At 44.6% G+C, this 20,474-nt stretch overlaps 1 protein-coding gene and 1 long non-coding RNA gene across 4 annotated transcripts in view; one reads left to right on the top strand and one right to left on the bottom strand.

Annotated features, from left to right (window-relative positions):
• Window positions 1-20,474, top strand: part of LOC137344420 (alpha-1,3-mannosyl-glycoprotein 4-beta-N-acetylglucosaminyltransferase C-like) — a 198,416-nt gene that overhangs the window by 46,176 nt on the left and 131,766 nt on the right. The gene's annotated exons all lie outside the window — the stretch shown is intronic.
• The window catches only part of LOC137344421 (uncharacterized), a 33,513-nt gene that overhangs the window by 1,444 nt on the left and 11,595 nt on the right, over window positions 1-20,474 (bottom strand). For both annotated transcript variants that reach the window (XR_010968351.1, XR_010968352.1), the window contains one exon: window positions 2,400-2,568. This is a non-coding gene — a long non-coding RNA (uncharacterized lncRNA). The remainder of the gene's footprint in view (window positions 1-2,399; window positions 2,569-20,474) is intronic.

Here is a 20,474-nt window from a genome sequence, read left to right as displayed (position 1 = left end):
GTTTGAAATGGGTATACTTCACCAGTGTTTGAAATGGGTATATTCCACCACTGTTTGAAATGGGTATACTCCACCAGTGTTTGAAATGGGTATACTCCACCAGTGTTTGAAATGGGTATACTCCACCAGTGTTTGAAATGGGTATACTCCACCAGTGTTTGAAATGGGTATACTCTACCAGTGTTTGAAATGGGTATACTCCACCAGTGTTTGAAATGGGTATACTCCACCAGTGTTTGAAATGGGTATACTCCACCAGTGTTTGAAATGGGTATACTCCACCAGTGTTTGAAATGGGTATACTCTACCAGTGTTTGAAATGGGTATAGTCCACCAGTGTTTGAAATGGGTATACTCCACCAGTGTTTGAAATGGGTATACTCCACCAGTGTTTGAAATGGGTATACTTCACCAGTGTTTGAAAATGGAAAAACGCTTGACCAGTGTGTTTTTAAAACATCTGGTTGTAAAAGTCTTTTTATTCCTGGTTAAAAAGTTCAACCTGGAGCCTCCATTTAGCTCTGAGAATTTAACAATTGCATGGATTAAATTTCTCACGTGCGGCTGATTAAATGGGGAAAAACTGGACCCATAGCTCTTAGTCAGGCGTAAAATAGAGCCTCAGGAGGGCAAAACATCAGCTGTCTCCATTCTGGCAATATCCTGTTCTGGTTGTCACATTTCCCAATCTTGTTCTTCATGCTCCTCTGGGTCAATGTCAACACTTTACAAGTAAAACTCTTGAAAGTACCTTATACTTTTAATGTAAGAAAGCTTAACATTAGTAGGCTGTGAAGCTGAAGGTTTGAAAATGATTGTGAATAAAGTGACTACCAAAAGCCACTTTGGAGAGCTGAGTCATTTTCTTTTTAATTTTCATTTTTCTCCCTTTTCCTAAAGGTGCTGACTACTTGTTGGGACACAGCTTTTCTTTACCAACATCCTAGACATGAGTGTCAATGGACATCACTACAGTGGCTGATCCTAGCCTCACCCAACATCCACACACTGTTCAGCCGGAGAGAGTTCAAAAGTGGGAATCTTGGTTGATTTTTTTTTCTCCTCCTTTGTCCAGGGGCCCTGAGAGTAATTGTAGGCCCCCTGCTGCTAAAGCAAGTGAGATTAGGCAACTCAGCACAGCCTGGAATCTTCTAGTCTGTGCAGCTCACAAACACAACAGCTGGTGTCTTTACCACAAAGTCATTGGGGAAGCTTCTGACAATCATCTTCAGAAGTTCTGAGAGAAAGAGGATTAGAAAGAAAGAAAGAACTTGGGCCTTTCACAATCTCAGGATGTCCCAAAGCGCTTTACAGCCAATGAAGTACTTATGAAATGTAATCACTGTTGTAATGTAGGAAACATGGCAGCTAATTTATGCACAGCAAGGTCCCACAAACAGCAATGTGATAAAGACCTGATAATCTTTTTTTTGTGATATTGGTTGAGGATAAATATTGGCCAGGACACTGGGGAGTACTTCCCTGCTCTTCTTCGAAATAGTGCCATTGGATCTTTTATGTCCACCTGCCAGGTTCCTTGAATGGGTGCCACTGTCTTCTGCATCTGTTCAAAGGTCCAGTAGCTGGTGGACCAACATCACTAAAACAGATTATCTGGTCGTTATCACGTTGCTGTTTGTAGGACCTTGCTGTGCGCAAATTGGCTGCCGCATTTCCTACATTACAACAGCGACTGCACTTCAGAAGTACTTCATTGGTTGTAAAGTGCTTTGGGACGTCTTGAGGTCATGAAAGGCGTTATATAAATTCAAGTCTTTCTTTCTTTCCTTCTTTTAGTGGGTAGAGTGTAGAGACTGAACACCACCTGGTACCAGACACAATGCACTGCCTAGGATAACCATCCATACACCCACTTCATGCAGAAGCACCTTCACTTCACCAGGAATGAAACAGGGCTGCTGTGTCACTTAGCTGCAGTTGTTCTGGGCCTCCACATCATGTTTTGTTTCATTTTTTTTTTCCCTGGCACTTCTTTTCCCCCAACTTCCCCTTCAGCCTGCCAATGGGTTGAAATGCATTTTGAGCCTTTCTTAAAGACTCAGTGAATTTTTGGCCCCCCTCTACGCCCTACTTACCTCCAAGTGGCGAATCCAGTAAAATTTCAGCTAAAGCCATGGTTTTGCAGATCACCATTAGAATAGTTCCCTGCACAAAGCCAAAGCTACACAGGCAGGTATGAATAATAATGCAAATGAATGGACCTGTAAAATTATGAGTAGTCAGCACACTGTGAAGTTAGTTAGCTTTACACAAATAACTGGGCACTCAAGCCTAAACTTAATTTGGAGTTTAGATCAATTGCTTTAGATAGGAAGATATGTTCTGGATTGCTCAGACGGAGGGAGATATGTGTGTATATATATCTATAATATACTCACATATACATGAATACGTGCACAACTTCTTCTGTCTAACAGTATGTGTACAGCGGCACCTTGTCCTCTCATCACTTCAACGCAGCAACCTTCTGCTCCTCATTAGTAATTCAAAAGATCTCCCTGTCCACATTTTTTTTTCACCTGCAGAAATTGGCTTTTTCAAAATTCACTGTGGGCAGAGTTTTAGACAAAAGATGAGCTTTTATTGTATTTTAAATGTCATTTGAATAAATTACTAAGTATAATAATTACAGCACTTAACCAGCAAAAAGCTGCTACAGCATGATAAAGTATGTCTATAATTAATCAAACTCCATGCTGGCCATTTTATCCAGCCTACGAGGTGAAATTTGTACATTTTGGATTTTAGACAGCAAAACGAAACATCTTACAAAAGGCAGATTATGCCTTGTTTAGCATCTTATGTGCTTTGTACAGAGTTTCGAACCTGGTCCAAATAAGCTGAAATTGAATTAGAAACAAAACCCCACATGCCATTAATCACCTTTATATACAGAATGTTGTGGTTTACAAATGTGCTGGGTTGAAAACTCTTTCTCACCATCTGAATGAAAGTCAGTTACTATAGTTTTATGGACTATTAAAGCATTCACAAGGTCTATATAGTCACAGTGTTGCTTGTAACCTTATAGAGAATTGAGCTATTCAGCTTTGGTTCGGGTGTTTTGGAGATCACACCCAGCCAATCTCATTTAACTCTGAGCCAGATCTGAGTGAGTCCCTGAAATCTCTTATTAAGAGTGAAAATTTGTGGCCTTGCCCTTCCCACACCAATAGCAGTGGTTCATGCTGGAGTAACGTTTCTGGGGTGTTAGCAGCCTTTCTGTACATCCTGGTTGACCATCCATTTATGAGCTTGGTTATAGCTTAGCAATCAGCAATGGAATGGCAGGTTGTTTTCCCTTGTTCTAGTTTTCCCAGCCCAAGGACACAGAGTCTAATTAGAGCACCACACCACTGTCCTAACTAACTCAATTTAGTTGATTCAATACAGAAGAACGATTGAAATTGAGACCTTCCTTGCCCACCATATTATTTTATGGTGAGTTCAGGTTGCACTTTACTCTTGTAAACTGGTGGAGTTGAGCATTGTGAAAGAATGCTGCCATTTCAATGCCAAGCCTGAAAGAAACGAGGCAGTTTGAAACAGACAGTTTCAAGTTCTGGGTTTACTCAGTTGCCCAGGCTTTTGACGATTCACACCACATCAGTGGCAGAACTAGCTGCGCCTCTAGCCAAGCTGTTCCAGTACAGCAACAACTCTGGCATCTATCCGACAATGTGGAAAATTGCCCAGATATGTCCTGTCCACAAAAAGCAGGACAAATCCAATCTGGCCAATTACCGCCCCATCAGTCTACTCCCTAATATCAGCAAAGTGATGGAAGGTGTTGTCGACAGTGCTATCAAGTGGCACTTACTCACCAATAACCTGCTCACCGATGCTCAGTTTGGGTTCCGCCAGGACCACTCGGCTCCAGATCTCATTACAGCCTTGGTCCAAACATGGACAAAAGAGCTGAATTCCAGAGGTAAGGTAAGAATGACTGCCCTTGACATCAAGGCAGCATTTAACCGAGTGTGGCACCAAGGAGCCCCAGTAAAATTGAAGTCAATGGGAATCAGGGGGAAAACTCTCCAGTGGCTGGAGTCATACCTAGCACAAAGGAAGATGGTAGTGGTTGTTGGAGGCCAATCATCTCAGGCCCAGGACATTGCTGCGGGAGTTCCTCAGGGCAGTGTCCTAGGCCCAACCATCTTCAGCTGCTTCATCAATGACCTTCCCTCCATCATAAGGTCAGAAATGGGGATGTTCGCTGATGATTGCACAGTGTTCAGTTCCATTCGCAACCCCTCAGATAATGAAGCAGTCCGAGCCCGCATGCAGCAAGACCTGGACAACATCCAGGCTTGGGCTCATAAGTGGCATGTAATATTCGCGCCAGGCAATGACCATCTCCAACAAGAGAGAGTCTAACCACCTCCCCTTGACATTCAACGGCATTACCATCGCCGAATCCCCCACCATCAACATCCTGGGGGTCACCATTGACCAGAAACTTAACTGGATCAGCCAAGTAAATACTGTGGCTATGAGAGCAGGTCAGAGGCTGAGTATTCTGCGGCGAGTGACTCACCTCCTGACTCCCCAAAGCCTTTCCACCATCTACAAGGCACAAGTCAGGAGTGTGATGGAATACTCTCCACTTGCTTGGATGAGTGCAGCTCCAACAACACTCAAGAAGCTCGACACCATCCAGGACAAAGCAGCCCGCTTGATTGGCACCCCACCCACCACCCGAAACATTCACTCCCTTCACCACCGGCGCACCGTGGCCGCAGTGTGTATCATCCACAGGATGCACTGCAGCAACTCGCCAAGGCTTATTCGACAGCACCTCCCAAACCCGTGACCTCTACCACCTAGAAGGACAAGGGCATCAGGCATATGGGAACAACACCACCTGCACGTTCCCCTCCAAGTCACACACCATCCCGACTTGGAAATATATCACCGTTCCTTCATCGTCGCTGGGTCAAAATCCTGGAACTTCCTTCCTAACAGCACTGTGGGAGAACCTTCACCACACGGACCGTAGCGTTTCAAGAAGGTGACTCACCACCACCTTCTCAAGGGCAATTAGGGATAGGGAATAAATACTGGCCTCGCCAGCGACGCCCACATCCCAAGAACGAATTAAAAAAAAGGGCCGGTAACCAGAGGACACAGTTTTAAGATAATTGGCAAAAGAACCAGAGATGACATGTGGGGAAAAAAAATTACGCAATGGGTTGTTATGATTTGGATTGCACTGCTTGAAAGGGTGGTGGAAACAGATTCAATAGTAACTTTCAAAAGGGAATTGAACAAATACTTGAAGGGGAAAGATTTGCAGATTTATGGAGGAAGAGCAGGGGAGTGGTACTAATTGGATAGCACTTTCAAAGGGCCAGCGCAAGCACGATGGGCCAAATGGTGGCCTCCTGTCCTGTATTATTCTATGATTCTATAACTTAGTTTAACATTTTCATAAGTTTTTGATTCTCACCATAAAAAGCCACCCAATAGCCCAATGAAATAGTCAGATTAATCGAAAATTATAAGTCCGCCCTGATTCTCTGTCTGAGGTATTACAATTTGTATTAGTTTTGTTCAGAACATTGCATTTTGTACCTTAAACATGCAAGAGGGATGGGAAGAATTGTAAGGTAGATTATTTAATATCTCTGACTTAGTTTCTTGATGAAATGCCCATTTTCTAACTGCTTATTCGATAACTAATGTGGCTGACTCAATGAAATCACTATGTGGTCACTCTCATGCCTTATTCATGCAGTGAGAGGAAGCATAGAGTAAGGAAAGATAACAAATTACATTAGCTAAAATAACTGAACATTCTGCAAAAAATGAATTTGACATGATTACAGAAATGTTCTCATTTTCACGAGTGCAATTCCGATTGTTTTCTCATACATGCCTTACATCTACCTAAGTGGAAGGTGGAAATGTCAGAATCGACCAGAACGGTCTTTCCTGTTCTTGGAAAGATAAACATCTGGAGGGAATGAATCAGGCCAAGGCACTTCCTGTTGCATTCACGTCTACATGATGCCATAAACCTGTCATTGGGCCTGTGCAGAATCTAATCTGATAACTCTAACACACCTCAGTTCACGATCCATTTAATCTGTTTGTCAGTGGCAATTTCCTTATGTACAAGTGAGAAAATACAGTGATAGGACAGGAGCTTCACGAGCAATCCCAACCAACGCTTACCATGAGCCAGCTTGGCAATATTTCTTTGAGCACAATGCTCCCTGGCCTCTTTAGTGACCTACTTCCCGGCCCCTTTGGAATCTACCTCTGAGGCTCCTATTAAGTCCCTGCTCCCTGTGCTCCTTCAGAATCCTATTCTACGGCTCCTTTCCCTGGCAGATTGAAAGTCTCATTCCTCACCAGATTGAGAGATATGCTTTATGGCTGATTCTACCCTTTAAAAGTTCCATGGCTGATTTTGAGTCCCTTCTGTCTTCTTTATCTTCCTCGTCCTCCTGCAGCAGCTCCAAAGAGTTAGGAGACAGAAGGAATAGACATCTGTTGCAGAGGTAAAAAGGAGAAAAAGGGAAAGTGAAAAGTTAGAGGAGAAAAAAAAGAAAAACAAACGAGAGGTAAAAAGTGAGGGAAGTGAGAAACAAGTGGAGGAGAGAGTGACGAAAGCAAGGGAGTGAAAGAGCAATTAAGGAAGAGAGAGAGAGAGAGAAAGCGAAGAAGTGAGGGAGGAAGGACTGAACAGAAGTGGCGATTTAGAATTATAGAATCATAGAATGGTTACAGCACGGAAGGAGGCCATTCGGCCCATCGAGTCTGTGTCGGCTCTCTATAACAGCAATCCAGCTAGTCCCACTCCCCCGCCCTTTCCCCATAGCTCTGCACACTTTTTCCCTTCGAGTATTTATTCAATTCCCTTTTGAAAGCCACGATTGAATCTGCCTCTACCACCCCCTCAGGCAGTGCATTCCAGATCAGAACCGCTCACTGCATAAAAAAGTTTTTCCTCATGTCACCCTTAGTTCTTTTGCCAATCACCTTAAATCTGTGTCCACTGGTTCTTGACCCTTCCACCAATGGGAACAGTTTCTCTCTATCTACTCTGTCTAGACCCTTCATGATTTTGAATACCTCTATCAAATCTCTTCTCAACCTTCTCTGTTCCAAGGAGAACAATCCCAGCTTCTCCAGTCTATCCATGTAACTGAAGTCCCTCATCCCTGGAATCATTCTAGTAAATCTCGGCTGCAACTAAGACCTTTACATCTTTCCTAAAGTGCGGTGCACAGAACTGGACACAATATTCCAGTTGTGGCTGAACCAGTGTTTTATTAAGGTTCATCATAACTTCCTTGCTTTTGTCCTCTATTTATAAAGCCCAGAATCTCATATGCTTTCTTAACTGCTTTCTCAACCTGCCTTGGTACCTTCAATAATTTGTGCACATTTACCCCCAGATCTCTCTGTTTCTGCACCCCTTTTAGAATTGTCCCCTTTAGTTTATATTGCCTCTTCTCGTTCTTCCTACCAAAATGTATCACTTCCCACTTTTCTGCGTTAAATTTCATCTGCCACGTGTCCGCCCATTCCACCAGCCTGTCTATGTCCTCTTGAAGTCTATCACTATCCTCCTCATTGTTCACTAGCGTTCCAAGTTGTGTGTCATCTGCAAATTTTGAAATTGTGCCCTGTACACCCAAGTCCAAGTCATTAATATATATCAAGAAAAGCAGTGGTCCCAGCACCAACCCTTGGGGAACACCACTGTACACTTCCCTCCAGTCCAAAAAACAACCGTTCACCACAACTCTCTGTTTCCTGTTACTTAGCCAATTTTGTATCCATGCTGTCACTGCCTCTTTTATTCCATGGGCTTCAACTTTGATGACAAGCCTATTATGCGGCACTTTATCAAACCCTTTTGAAAGTCCATATACATCACATCAACCGAATTGCCCTCATCGAACCTCTCTGTTACCTCATCAAAAAACTCAATCAAGTTAGTTAAGCCCGATTTGCTTTTAACAAATCCGTATTGGCTTTCCTTAATTAATCCACAATTGTCCAAGTGACTGTTAATTTTGTCCCAGATTATCATTTCTAAAAGTTTCCCCACTACTGAGGTTAAACTGACTGGCCTGTAGTTGCTGGGTTTATCCTTACACCCTTTTTTGAACAAGGGTGTAACATTTGCAATTCTCCAGTCCTCTGGCACCACTCCCATATCTAAGGATGATTGGAAGATTATGGTCAGTACCTCCGCAATTTCCACCCTTACTTCCCTCAGCAACCTAGGATGCATCCCATCTGGACCAGGTGACTTATCTACTTTAAGTACAGCTAGCCTTTCGAGGACCTCCTCTTTATCAATTTTTAGCCCATCTAGTATCTGAATTACTTCCTCTTTTATTGTGACTTTGGCTTATCTCCTTCCTTGGTAACGACAGATGCAAAGTACTCATTTAATACTTCAGCCATGCCCTCTGCCTCCAAGCGTAGATCTCCTTTTTGGTCCCTAATCGGTCCCACCCCTCCTTTTACTGTTTACATGCCTATGGAAGACTTTTGGATTCCCTTTTATGTTGTCCGCCAGTCTATTCTCACACTTTCTTTGCCCATCTCATTTCCTTTTTTGCTTCCCCTCTGAACTTTCTATATCAGCCTGGTTCTTACTTGCATTATCAACCTGACATCTGTCATATGCCCCTTTTTTCTGCTTCATCTTACTCTCTATCCCTTTTGTCATCCAGGGAGCTCTGGCTTTAGTTGCCCTACCTTTCCCCCTCGTGGGAATGTACCTAGACTGTACCCGAACCATCTATTCCTTAAAGGCTGCTCATTATTCAATAAGTTTTGCCTGCCAATCTTTGATTCCAATTTACCCAGGCCGGATCTGCTCTCATCCCATTGAAATTGGCCCTCCTCCAATTGAGTATTTTTACTTTGGAGTGATCCTTGTCCTTTTCCATAGCTAATCTAAATCTTATGATACTATGATCGCTGTTCCCTAAATGTTTCCCTCTGACACTTGCTCCACTTGGCCCACCTCATTCCCCAGAACCAGATCCAGCAATGCCTCCTCCCTCGCTGGGCCGGAAATATACTGGTCAAGAAAGTTCTCCTGAACACACTTCAAATATTCTTCCCTCTCGTTGCCCCTTTAGTTGCAGACTTACCACGACCAGTATCCTTAGCTAGAGGGACATGAGAGGCTGAGAGTTTTTAGTGACGTGTAGATTATAAAGTTTAAGAACCATTATATTAGAGAGTTGTACTGAAATTTATTCTCTAGAATTACAGTTGGCTTTAGTGAACCTTGAGCAGAGAAAAACTCAAACAATATGAAAATAAAAATGTTTTGCTTCAGGATTTTGCTCCAAAAAGTTTAGATGTGCCCAATCCTGATCTTTGAAGATGACATTATGAGGATTATCAGAAAATTTGAGAACATTTTTCATTTTTCTTTTGCTTTAATTTTCTCCTTTCTTTCTTTCGTCTGGTACACAACACTTATCCAGAACAATGGGATGCAATTTAAAAAAGGGTGGAGGGATGGCAGCGGGGGGGGCGGCAAATCCGAAAAATAAAAACTTACCTTTCCCCACGTGATCGCGAGGTAATTGATGCTCATTAATTTTGTTTCTGGGTTTCGCGCCCGGCAGCCAGTCTGATTGACAGGCTGGCTGCCGACAGGAGCTGCAATGCCGAGGGAGTCGGGGGGGGGGGGCGCGGAGAGGGAGAGAGAGAGAGAGAGAGAGAGATAGACGTCATCCGGCGCTGCAAGAGAGAGTTGGAGGGGCAAAGATGGGGGGACAAAGATCGAGGGGGGCAAAGATTGTGGGGAGGGACATCGGACATCGGAGCAGGGGGTGGAGGAGACCTCGGAGAGACATTGGAGAGGGAGACATCAGGGTTGGAGATACCGGCGACGGCGGGGGGGGTGATATCGGAGAGGGAGCCACTGGGGCAGTGGGAGGAGACATGGGAGAGGGAGACATCAGGGGTGGAGATACCGGTAAGGGGGGGGAGATATCGGAGAGGGAGCCACCAGGGCAGCGGGAGGAGACATCGGAGACGGAGACATAGGGGGGAACACATCAGAGAGACTTCGGACATCGGCGGGGTGGGGGTGCGCAGGAGTCATCGGACATCGGAAAGGGGGGGAGATGACGTCAGAGAGATATCGGATATCGGACATCAGAGCAGGTGACATTGTTTCAAAGCTAGGTTTATTTTTTTTTACATTGTGAAATGTTAGTTTATTTCACCAGGCGTGAATCGGAAGCCGTGGGAAAGTCACCCACGTAAGTTGAAAATCGTTTTAACTACCTAATATGTAAGAAATAAAGTACCTTAAGTACCTCAATGAGGTATATTTGCTTGTTTAAATATCGTCCCACCGGCTTTAATCGCGTGTTGGAGCTGGGTTCGTTTCCTGCTCCTCATTTCCCCGAGTTTGGTAGCCCCCCCACCCCCAATGCACTCGCACTTCCAAATTAAAATTGAGCCCATGGTGTCTGCCGAACCAGATAACGTAAAAAAACCACTTTGGGTTCAGTCCCGGGAAACTCACTATTGTGAACAAAATCTCAGATGTAACAGAACCCAACACCATATTATAATCTCCGAAGAGAATAAGACTCGTGTTAGGAACAGGGCATTTTGCCTAGTTTCACATATTTCGAGGATCAGTATCCAAAGTCTAGGGATTTGTACAAACAACTATATTTATAACTAAATGGATTTACATGCTAAAAGCCTTGAAAATGATCACAAAAACCTCCATTATCTGGTGGAAACTTGAAATGCTTAGTGATTACAATAGCCCAGAAATTGCTTTTAAAATAACATTGAGCCTAACAGCGGTCACCGTTATTAAGGGCAAAATCGAAGAGCAAGTTCTGGTGACCGCATATGCGCAGTCAAATGTGGAAATCTGGAACTTGCTGTACCTGGTTCACCAGTGATGTGACAGCTTTGCCTTAAAGCTTCACCAGCTGCAATCAATGGAATCAACGGACCAGCGCCAACTTGCTCTCCTGCCCAGCTAGAAATGAACTAATCTCGCCACAAAACATTCACGCTCAGTAATTTAGGTCGAAACTAAGTTTCAACAGCATGGTAAGTCTTAATGAATGCCAAACAACCTCCCTGGCACTAAAAATGAACTTTTAAAATGTGGAATCACATTACTCCTGATTTTAATAGTTTTTGGAAATTTTTAAAAAGTGTTTTAATTTTAAAAATTTAAAAATTTGTTTTTTTTTTACTTTTTCCTTCTGTCTCTTTTCTCTAAGTCTTTCAATATTATCCTCTCTTTATTTCACCTCCTCTATTTCATTTTGTAATACCTTATCGGGCACATCTGGGTTTTTAGTCTGCGCTGTTTGTGAATGAACTGCACTTCCTGGTTTTCATAGCGTGGCTTGCTTCAAGCTGATTGGTTGAAGGGCCTGAGCGATCCTTTCACCACTCACACAGCCCGGGAAAGAACGCTGATGTTATTTGAACTCGCAGTTCAAGGAAGTTGCCGCCAAAAAGAGTGCGGTAACTTAATGGGTGAATTTAAATCTAATGAGCGGTGACCACTGCTCGTTCGGCACTCGGAGCAATTTCCGGCCCATTGTGTTTTCCTTTTTAAATATGACTAAAATGGAGACATTGAGATTCAGAAGCTAAGGGCAAAATACGCTCCAAAAATGTCGATCTAAAAAGACATTGTTGAATTCAAGACCATGGTATCAGTGGCCAGCTTACTTTGCATTATTCGTAGAATGTCCTGACATACCCGCGTAACATAAATCACAATGCTGCTTAAAATCATAGTATCATAGAATCTTACAGCACAAAAGGAGGCCTATCGGCCTACCGTGCCTCTGCTGGCTCTTTGAAAGAGCTGTCCAATTTAGTCCCATACCCCAGCCTTTTCCCCATAACCCTCTTCAAGTACCTGTCCAATTGACTTTGAAAGTTCCTATGGAATCCGATTCCACAATCCTTTCAGGAAGCGCGTTCCAGATCTTAACAACCCTCTGTGTGAAAGAATTTCTCCTCATTTCCCCCCTAGTTTGTTTGCCAATTATTTTAAATCCCCTTGCCAAAGGAAACAGTTTCTCCCTACTTTTTTTTTATTCGTTCATGGGATGTGGGCGTTGCTGGCAAGGCCAGCATTTATTGCCCATCCCTAATTGCCCTTGAGACAGTGGTGGCTTGACAACTGAGTAGCTTGCTAGGCCATTTCAGAGGGCAGTTAAGAATCAACCACATTGCTGTGGGTTTGGAGTCATATGTAGGCCAGACTGGGTAAAGACAGCAGGTTTCCTTCCCTAAAGGGTATCAGTGAACCAGATGGATTTTTACGACAATCCGGTAGTTTCATTGTCACCATTACTGATGCAAGCTTTATATTCCAGATTTTTTAAAATTTAATTAACTGAATTTAAATCCCCCAGCTGCCGTGGCAGGATTTGAACTCATATCTCTGAGTTATTAGTTTAGGCATTTGGATTACTAGTCCAGTAACATAACCACTATGCTACTGTACCCGTGCATACTGTACCGTACTTGGTCTATCAAAACCCATATAATTTTGAATACCTCTATTAGGTCTCCCCTTAACCTCTCTGCTCCAAGCTTCTCCAATCTCTCCACATGACTGAAGTCCCTCATCCCTGGTATCATCGTGGTAAACCTCCTCTGTACCCTCTCCAAGGCCTTGACATTCTTCCTAAAGTGTGGTGCCCAGAATTGTACACAATACTCCAGCTGAGGCCAAACCAGTGATTTGTAAAGGTTTAGCGTGACTTCCTTGTTTATGTATTCAATGCCCCTATTTGCAAAGCCAAGTAGCCCATATGCTTGCTTGGGACCAAACAATGATTGCTGGTATGAGTGGCAGGTTTCAGATCAGTGAGATCAAAGTCTGAATCGGCAGGGGGATAATTGGCCGTTTTCCACACCAAGGGTATTGTTGGCTTCAGGCTCTGTTCCTCATGAGCGGAAATATTTTCTCTTTTGTTTTAAACCATGGTTACTGGGAGGCAGATGGAGCATTTGTTTTTTCTCACTATCAGGCTAGAGAGGGGTTAGAGTACCGGGTGTGGTGCTCGTTCATAAAAATATTTGCTTTTTTATGAATTCCCTTTGTTGCTGAACTGCTAAGCTGATGTGGTTTGATTGCCTCAGCATGTGAGGGAGTTTAATAATTACAATCTGGAAAAAGCAGAGACCTCTATTAAATATTATAAAATTATCCAACATGCACTATTGATGCTACATTGTGGAGGTTCTTTTGTAATTTAGAAGAAAAAGCCAAAGTATCTTGAACCTACTCATTAGTGGCATCAGCAGTATGCCAAATGCAGCAAGAAATATATTTCAGAAATAATTTAAGGCCCTGCTGTAAAGATTCCCTGGGGCACGTGCCCATAAATAATCTCTCAGTCACAATGGTCACAGCTATTTCGCTCGTAGCCATGTGTTGTGGATTTTTCACATTTATGAAACAATTGCGACACTTCCTTTATCCAATGTAACACGGGGTGATGCGTGAACGGGACTTGGTGCAGGTTAGGATACGGCAGCAGAGTTTTGGATGAGTCAGTGCAGAAAGAAGACTTCTGAGGATGGTGCCTCTTAGATTCCAAAAATGGCAATGCTTCTTTCCTACACCTCCAGGGCTCGCTTTGTGAAGGTGGTAATCCTCCCTCCTCCCTCGTCGCTGCCTGGCGCTACCTTCAGCCATCACTCGCAATCCAGTGAATAGAATTCCTACAGAAAACTTCCAGGTCACCAGAATGTGTCAATGCCCCTTTAAGTCCCAGCAGCAGCTCTTGAATTCTGCTATTGCACCAATATTTTGCCCACATGGCAGACATGCTTAGGGCGTTTGGCCCAATCCGCTCTGTGTTGAATCATTCGTTAAATACATGGATCTCGCAAGATCTGCATCATGGAGTGTTATTGCACGATCGGCCTATGTGTGACTCCAGACCCACAGCAATGTGGTTGATTCTTAATTGCCCTCTGAAATGGCCTAGCAAGCCACTAAGTTGTAAAATCTCACTAAAAAAAGTCATAAGAATAAAACCGGACGGACCACCCGGCATCGGACCACTAGGCACCGGACACGACAGCAGCAAACCAAGCCCAGTCGACCCTGCAAAGTCCTTCTCACTAACATCTGGGGACTTGTGCCAAAATTGGGAGAGCTGTCCCACAGACTAGTCAAGCAACAGCCTGACATAGCCATACTCACAGAATCATACCTTTCAGCCAACGTCCCAGACTCTTCCATCACCATCCCTGGTTAAGTCCTGTCCCATTGGCAGGACGGACCCACCAGAGGTGGCGGTAAACTAATATACAGTCAGGAGGGAGTGGCCCTGGGAGTCCTTAACATTGACTCTGGACCCCATGAAATCTCATGGCATCAGATCAAACATGGGCAAGGAAATCTCCTGCTGATTACCACCAACCGTCCTCCCTCAGCTGATGAATCAGTCCTCCTCCATGTTGAGCACCACTTGGAGGAAGCACTGAGGGTAGCAAGGGCACAAAATGTACTCTGGGTGGGGGACTTCAATGTCCATCACCAAGAGTGGCTCGGTAGCACAACTACTGACCGAGCTGGCCGAGTCCTGAAGGACATAGCTGCCAGACTGGGCTTGCGGCAGATGGTGAACGAAACAACACGAGGGAAAAACTTACTTGACCTCGTCTTCACCAATCTACCTGTCGCAGATGTATCTGTCCATGACAGTATTGGTAGGAGTGACCACTGCACAGTCCTCGTGGAGACGAAGTCCCATCTTCGCACTGAGGACACCATCCAACGTGTTGTGTGGCACTACCACCATGCTAAATGGGATAGATTCAGGACAGATCTAGCAGCTCAAAACTGGGCATCCATGAGGCCCTGTGGGCCATCAGCAGCAGCAGAATTGTATTCCAAACAACAATCTGTAACCTCATGGCCCGGCATATTCCTCACTCTACCATTACCAACAATACAGGGGATCGACCCTGGTTCAATGAGGAGTGTAGAAGAGCATGCCAGGAGCAGCACCAGGCGTACCGAAAAATGAGGTGCCAACCTGGTGAAGCTACAATTCAGGACTACATGCATGCTAAACAGCGGAAGCAACATGCTATAGGCAGAGCTAAGCGATTCCACAACCAACGGATCAGATCAAAGCTCTGCAGTCCTGCCACATCCAGTCGTGCATGGTGGTGGACAATTAAACAACTAACGGGAGGAGGAGGCTCTGTGAACATCCCCATCCTCAATGATAACGAAGTCCAGCACGTGAGTGCAAAAGACAAGGCTGAAGCATTTGCAACCATCTTCAGCCAGAAGTGTCGAGTGGATGATCCATCTCAGCCTCCTCCCAATATCGCCACCATCACAGAAGCCAGTCTTCAGCCAATTCGATTCACTCCACGTGATATCAAGAAACGGCTGAGTGCACTGGATACAGCAAAGGCTATGGGCCCCGACAACATCCCAGCTGTAGTGCTGAAAACTTGTGCTCCCGAACTAGCTGCGCCTCTAGCCAAGCTGTTCCAGTACAGCTACAACACTTGCATCTACCCAACAATGTGGAAAATTGCCCAGGTATGTCCTGTCCACAAAAAGCAGGACAAATCCAATCCGGCCAATTACCGCCCCATCAGTCTACTCTCAATCATCAGCAAAGTGATGGAAGGTGTCGTCCACAGTGCTATCAAGCGGCACTTACTCACCAATAACCTGCTCACCGATGCTCAGTTTGGGTTCCGCCAGGACCACTCGGCTCCAGACCTCATTACAGCCTTGGTCCAAACATGGACAAAAGAGCTGAATTCCAGACGTGAGGTGAGAGTGACTGCCCTTGACATCAAGGCAGCGTTTGACCGAGTGTGGCACCAAGGAGCCCTTGGAAAATTGAAGTCAATGGGAATCAGGGGGAAAACTCTCCAGTGGCTGGAGTTATACCTAGCACAAAGGAAGATGGTAGTGGTTGTTGGAGGCCAATCATCTCAGCCCCAAGACATTGCTGCAGGAGTTCTTCAGGGCAGTGTCCTCGGCCCAACCATCTTCAGCTGCTTCATCAATGACCTTCCCTCCATCATAAGGTCAGAAATGGGGATGTTCGCTGATGATTGCACAGTGTTCAGTTCCATTCGCAACCCCTCAGATAATGAAGCAGTCCGAACCCGCATGCAGCAAGACCTGGACAACATCCAGGCTTGGGCTGATAAGTGGCAAGTAACATTCGCGCCAACAAGAGACAGTCTAACCACCTCCCCTTGACATTCAACGGCATTACCATCGCCGAATCCCCTACCATCAACATCCTGGGGGTCACCATTGACCAGAAACTTAACTGGACCAGCCATATAAATACTGTGGCTACAAGAGAAGATCAGAGGCTGGGTATTCTGCGGCAAATGACTCACCTCCTGACTCCCCAAAGCCTTTCCACCATCTACAAGACACAAGTCAGGAGTGCGATGGAATACTCTCCACTTGCCTGGATGAGTGCAGCTCCAACAACACTCAAGAAGCTCGACACCATCCAGGACAAAGCAGCCCGCTTAATTGCCACCCCATCCACCACCCTAAACATTAACTCCTTTCACCACCAGCGCACTGTGGCTGCAGTGTGTACCATCCACAGGATGCACTGCAGCAACTCGCCAAGGCTTCTTCGACAGCACCTCCCAAAGCCGTGACCTCCACCACCTAGAAGGACAAGAGCAGCAGGTACATGGGAACAACACCACCTGCACGTTCCCCTCCAAGTCTCACACCATCCTGACTTGCAAATATATCGCCGTTCCTTCATCGTCACTGGGTCAAAATCCTGGAACTCCCGTCCTAACAGCACTGTGGGAGAACCGTCACCACACGGACTGCAGTGGTTCAAGAAGGCGGCTCACCACCACCTTCTCAATGGCAATTAGGGATGGGCAATAAATGCCGGCCTCGCCAGCGACGCCCACATCCCATGAACGAATAAATAAAACTTCTGGGCGCACCTCCTCTGTCAGAAAGTCAGTCCTTCAAAATCTTTAATGAGAGAAGATTCAATAGTTCAAATGAGAAAATTAGTATCCAGTTTGGATGATTGACATTGGCTGGATTGAAAAGCAGCAACAAATGACACGCGTGACATTTGAAAGCTAGGGTGTAATTGTCTGACTCCATGTTCCCAGCAGCGTGCCTTGCCCATCTGGAGAGCATATCAGAAATTTGGGTGCATACTGCATGATATTCTGACCGTTTAAATTAATGGTCAAAAAATAACGTGCAGTGTGCACCCAAACTTCAGATTTGTGCTCCCTACTGGACTTGGATAATTATCTATCTAGTGTTATCATAAAAATATAAGTACAAAAGTACCAAAACAAGGAAGTCATGCTAAGCCTTTATAAATCACTGGTTAGGCCATGGCTGGAACATTGTGTCCAATTCTGGGCACCACAATTTAGGAAGAATGTCAAGGCCATGGAGAGGGTGCAAAGGAGATTTACTAGAATGGTACCAGGGATGAGCAACTTCAATTATGTGGAGAGACTAGAAGCTGCAGAGAAGGTTCAGGGGAGATTGAATAGAGCCCCAAGTGTAAAATATCCAAGGAGACAGTACGCTGAAATTTGCCAAAGCTATGAAGGGTTTTGATAGAGTTTTTTTTTATTCGTTCATGGGATGTGGGCATCACTGGCAAGGCCAGCATTTATTGCCCATCCCTAATTGCCCTTGATAAGGTGGTGGTGAGCCGCCTTCTTGAGCCGCTGCAGTCCGTGTGGTGAAGGTTCTCCCACAGTGCTGTTCGGTAAGGAGTTCCAGGATTTTGACCCAGCGACGATGAAGGAACGGTGATATATTTCCAAGTAAATAAGGAGAAACTGCTCCCAGTGACAGAAGGGTTGGTAACCAGAGGACACAGATTTAAGGTAATTGGCAAAAGAGCCAGATGTGAGATGAGCAGAAATTTGATAGCCCTTTCAAAGAGCCGGCACAGGCACAATGGGCTGTATAACCTCCTTCTGTGCTGTAAGATTCTATGATTCTATGATATGAAAAGGCCGATCCAGACAACATATAATGGGCAGAAGTGGCATGATGCGTAACCCCACAAAGTACTGAATGAGTACTTTGCATCTGTCTTTACCAAGGAAGAAGATGCTGCCAGAGTCTCGGTAAAGGAAGATATAGTTAAGATACTGGATGGGCTAAAAATTGAGAAAGAGGAGGTGCTAGAAAGGGTAGCTGTACTTAAAATAGATAAGGCACCTGGTCCAGATGGGATGCACCCTAGGGTGCTGAGGGAAGTAAGGAGGGAAATTGCAGAGGTACCGGCCGTGATCTTCCAGACGTCCTTAGATACGGGGGTGGTGCCAGAGGAGTGGAGAATTGCAAATGTTACATCCTTGTTCAAAAAAGGGTGTAAAGATAAACCCAGCAACTATAGGCCAGTCAGTTTAACCTCGGTGGTGGGGAAACTTTTGGAAACGATAATCCGGGACAGAATTAACAGTCACTTGGACGAGTGTGGATCGATTAGGGAAAGCCAGCACGGATTTGTTAAAGGCAAATCGTGTTTAACTAACCTGATAGAATTTTTTGATGAGGTAAAGGAGAGGGTAGATGAGGGCAATGCAGTTGATGTGGTGTATATGGAATTTCAAAAAGCGTTTGATAAAGTGCCACATGGTGGGCTTGCTATTAAAATTGCGGCCCATGGAATAAAGGGGGCAATAGCATCATGGATACAGCATTGGCTAAATGACAGGAAACAGAGAGTAGTGGTGAACGGTTGTTTTTCAGCCTGGAGGGAGGTGTGCAGTGGTGTTCCCCAAGGGTCGGTGCTAGAACCACTGCTTTTCTTGATATATATTAATGACTGGGACTTGGGAGTATAGGGCACAATTTCAAAATCTGCAGATGACACAAAACTTGGAAGGGTAGTGAACAGTGAGGAGGATAGTGATAGACTTCAAGAGGATGTAGACACTCTGGTGACATGGGCGGACACATGGCATATGTAGTTTAACACGGAAAAATGCGAAGTGATGCATTTCGGTAGAAAAATGAGGAGAGGCAATATAAACTAGAGGGCGCAATTTTAAAAGGGGTAGAGAAACAGAGGGATCTGGAGGTACATGTACATAAATCGTTGAAGGTGGCAGGGCAGGTTGAGAAAGTGGTTAATAAAACATAGGGGGTCCTGGGCTTTATAAATAGAGGCATAGAGTACAAAAGCAAGGAAATCATGATGAACCTTTATAAAACACTGGTTTGGCCACAACTGGAGTATTGTGTCCAGTTCTGGGCACTGCACTTTAGGAAGGATGTGAAGGCCTTAGAGAGGGTACAAAGGAGATTTACAAGAATGATTCCAGGGATGAGGGATTTAAATTACATGGATAGACTGGAGACGCTGGGCTTGTTCTCCTTGAAACAGAAAAGGTTGAGAGGAGATTTGATAGAGGTATTCAAAATCATGAAGGGTCCAGACAGAGTAGATAGAGAGAAACTGTTCCCATTGGCGGAAGGGTCAAGGTCCAGAAGACATAGATTTAAGGTGATTGACAAAAGAACCAAAGGTGATATGAGAAAAAACTTTTTTACACAGTGAGTGGTTGTGATCTGGAATGCACTGCCTGAGGGAGTAGTGGAGGCAGATTCAATCATGGCCTTCAAAAGGGAACTGGATAAGTACTTGAAACGGAAAATTGTGCAGGGCCACAGGGATGGGGTGGGGGGGGGGTGCGGTGGGCAATGGGACTAACTGGATTGCTTGTGCATAAAGCCGGCGTGGACTTGATGGGCTGAATGGCCTCCTTCCGCGCTGTAACCTTTCTATGTATGATTCTATGTGAGGTTGATTGACTTAAGTTTACATTTCACTGGCAAAGATATTTATCCTGTCTCTGCGCTTGCCAAAGGATATTTCATTTGACAACACTTTACAGTGTGATTTTTGAGTCAGCAAACATTTGTATGACATTAATAATGTGGAAGTATTAATTCCTGGACCATAAACGCAGTGGTAAATTTCAATAATTCAGGCATATTTGCTGAGCTCAAACTTTGCTGCTTTGAACAAGACTGCTGAATAAATGAGTTCCACTTTAGTTAGAAACTTCCTGAGATGTTTATAAAAGCCCACCGGAGAATTGAGGCTCCTGAAATAATGAGTCCCAGATAAGTTGTCTCTGTTGCTTGGAAGTAATTGGATGAGGAATTTTAATGAAAGAAAATAGCAACAATCTTTACTTTCCAATCATTAAAATATTATTTGGTGAGGCAGCTCATTGATTATAGTGCACTTTGACGCAATGCTTCCAATGAATAATCACATCTAGATTATCCAGTCATGCTATTCTTGATGTAAGAGTCTTTAATGTTTACATTAGTGGACAAAGCAGAACCCTCTCCATATGCACCAGGATGGTAGGGATGCGTGCTCTCCCACCTGATCCTCCACATGGTGGGTTTCTGATCTCCATTAGAC

Source organism: Heptranchias perlo, chromosome 27 (genome assembly GCF_035084215.1).
Source record: "Heptranchias perlo isolate sHepPer1 chromosome 27, sHepPer1.hap1, whole genome shotgun sequence".
NCBI classification, from domain to species: domain Eukaryota; kingdom Metazoa; phylum Chordata; class Chondrichthyes; order Hexanchiformes; family Hexanchidae; genus Heptranchias; species Heptranchias perlo.
Note: the sequence above shows the minus strand (reverse complement) of the source record. Positions and strands in the feature narration are given on the sequence as shown.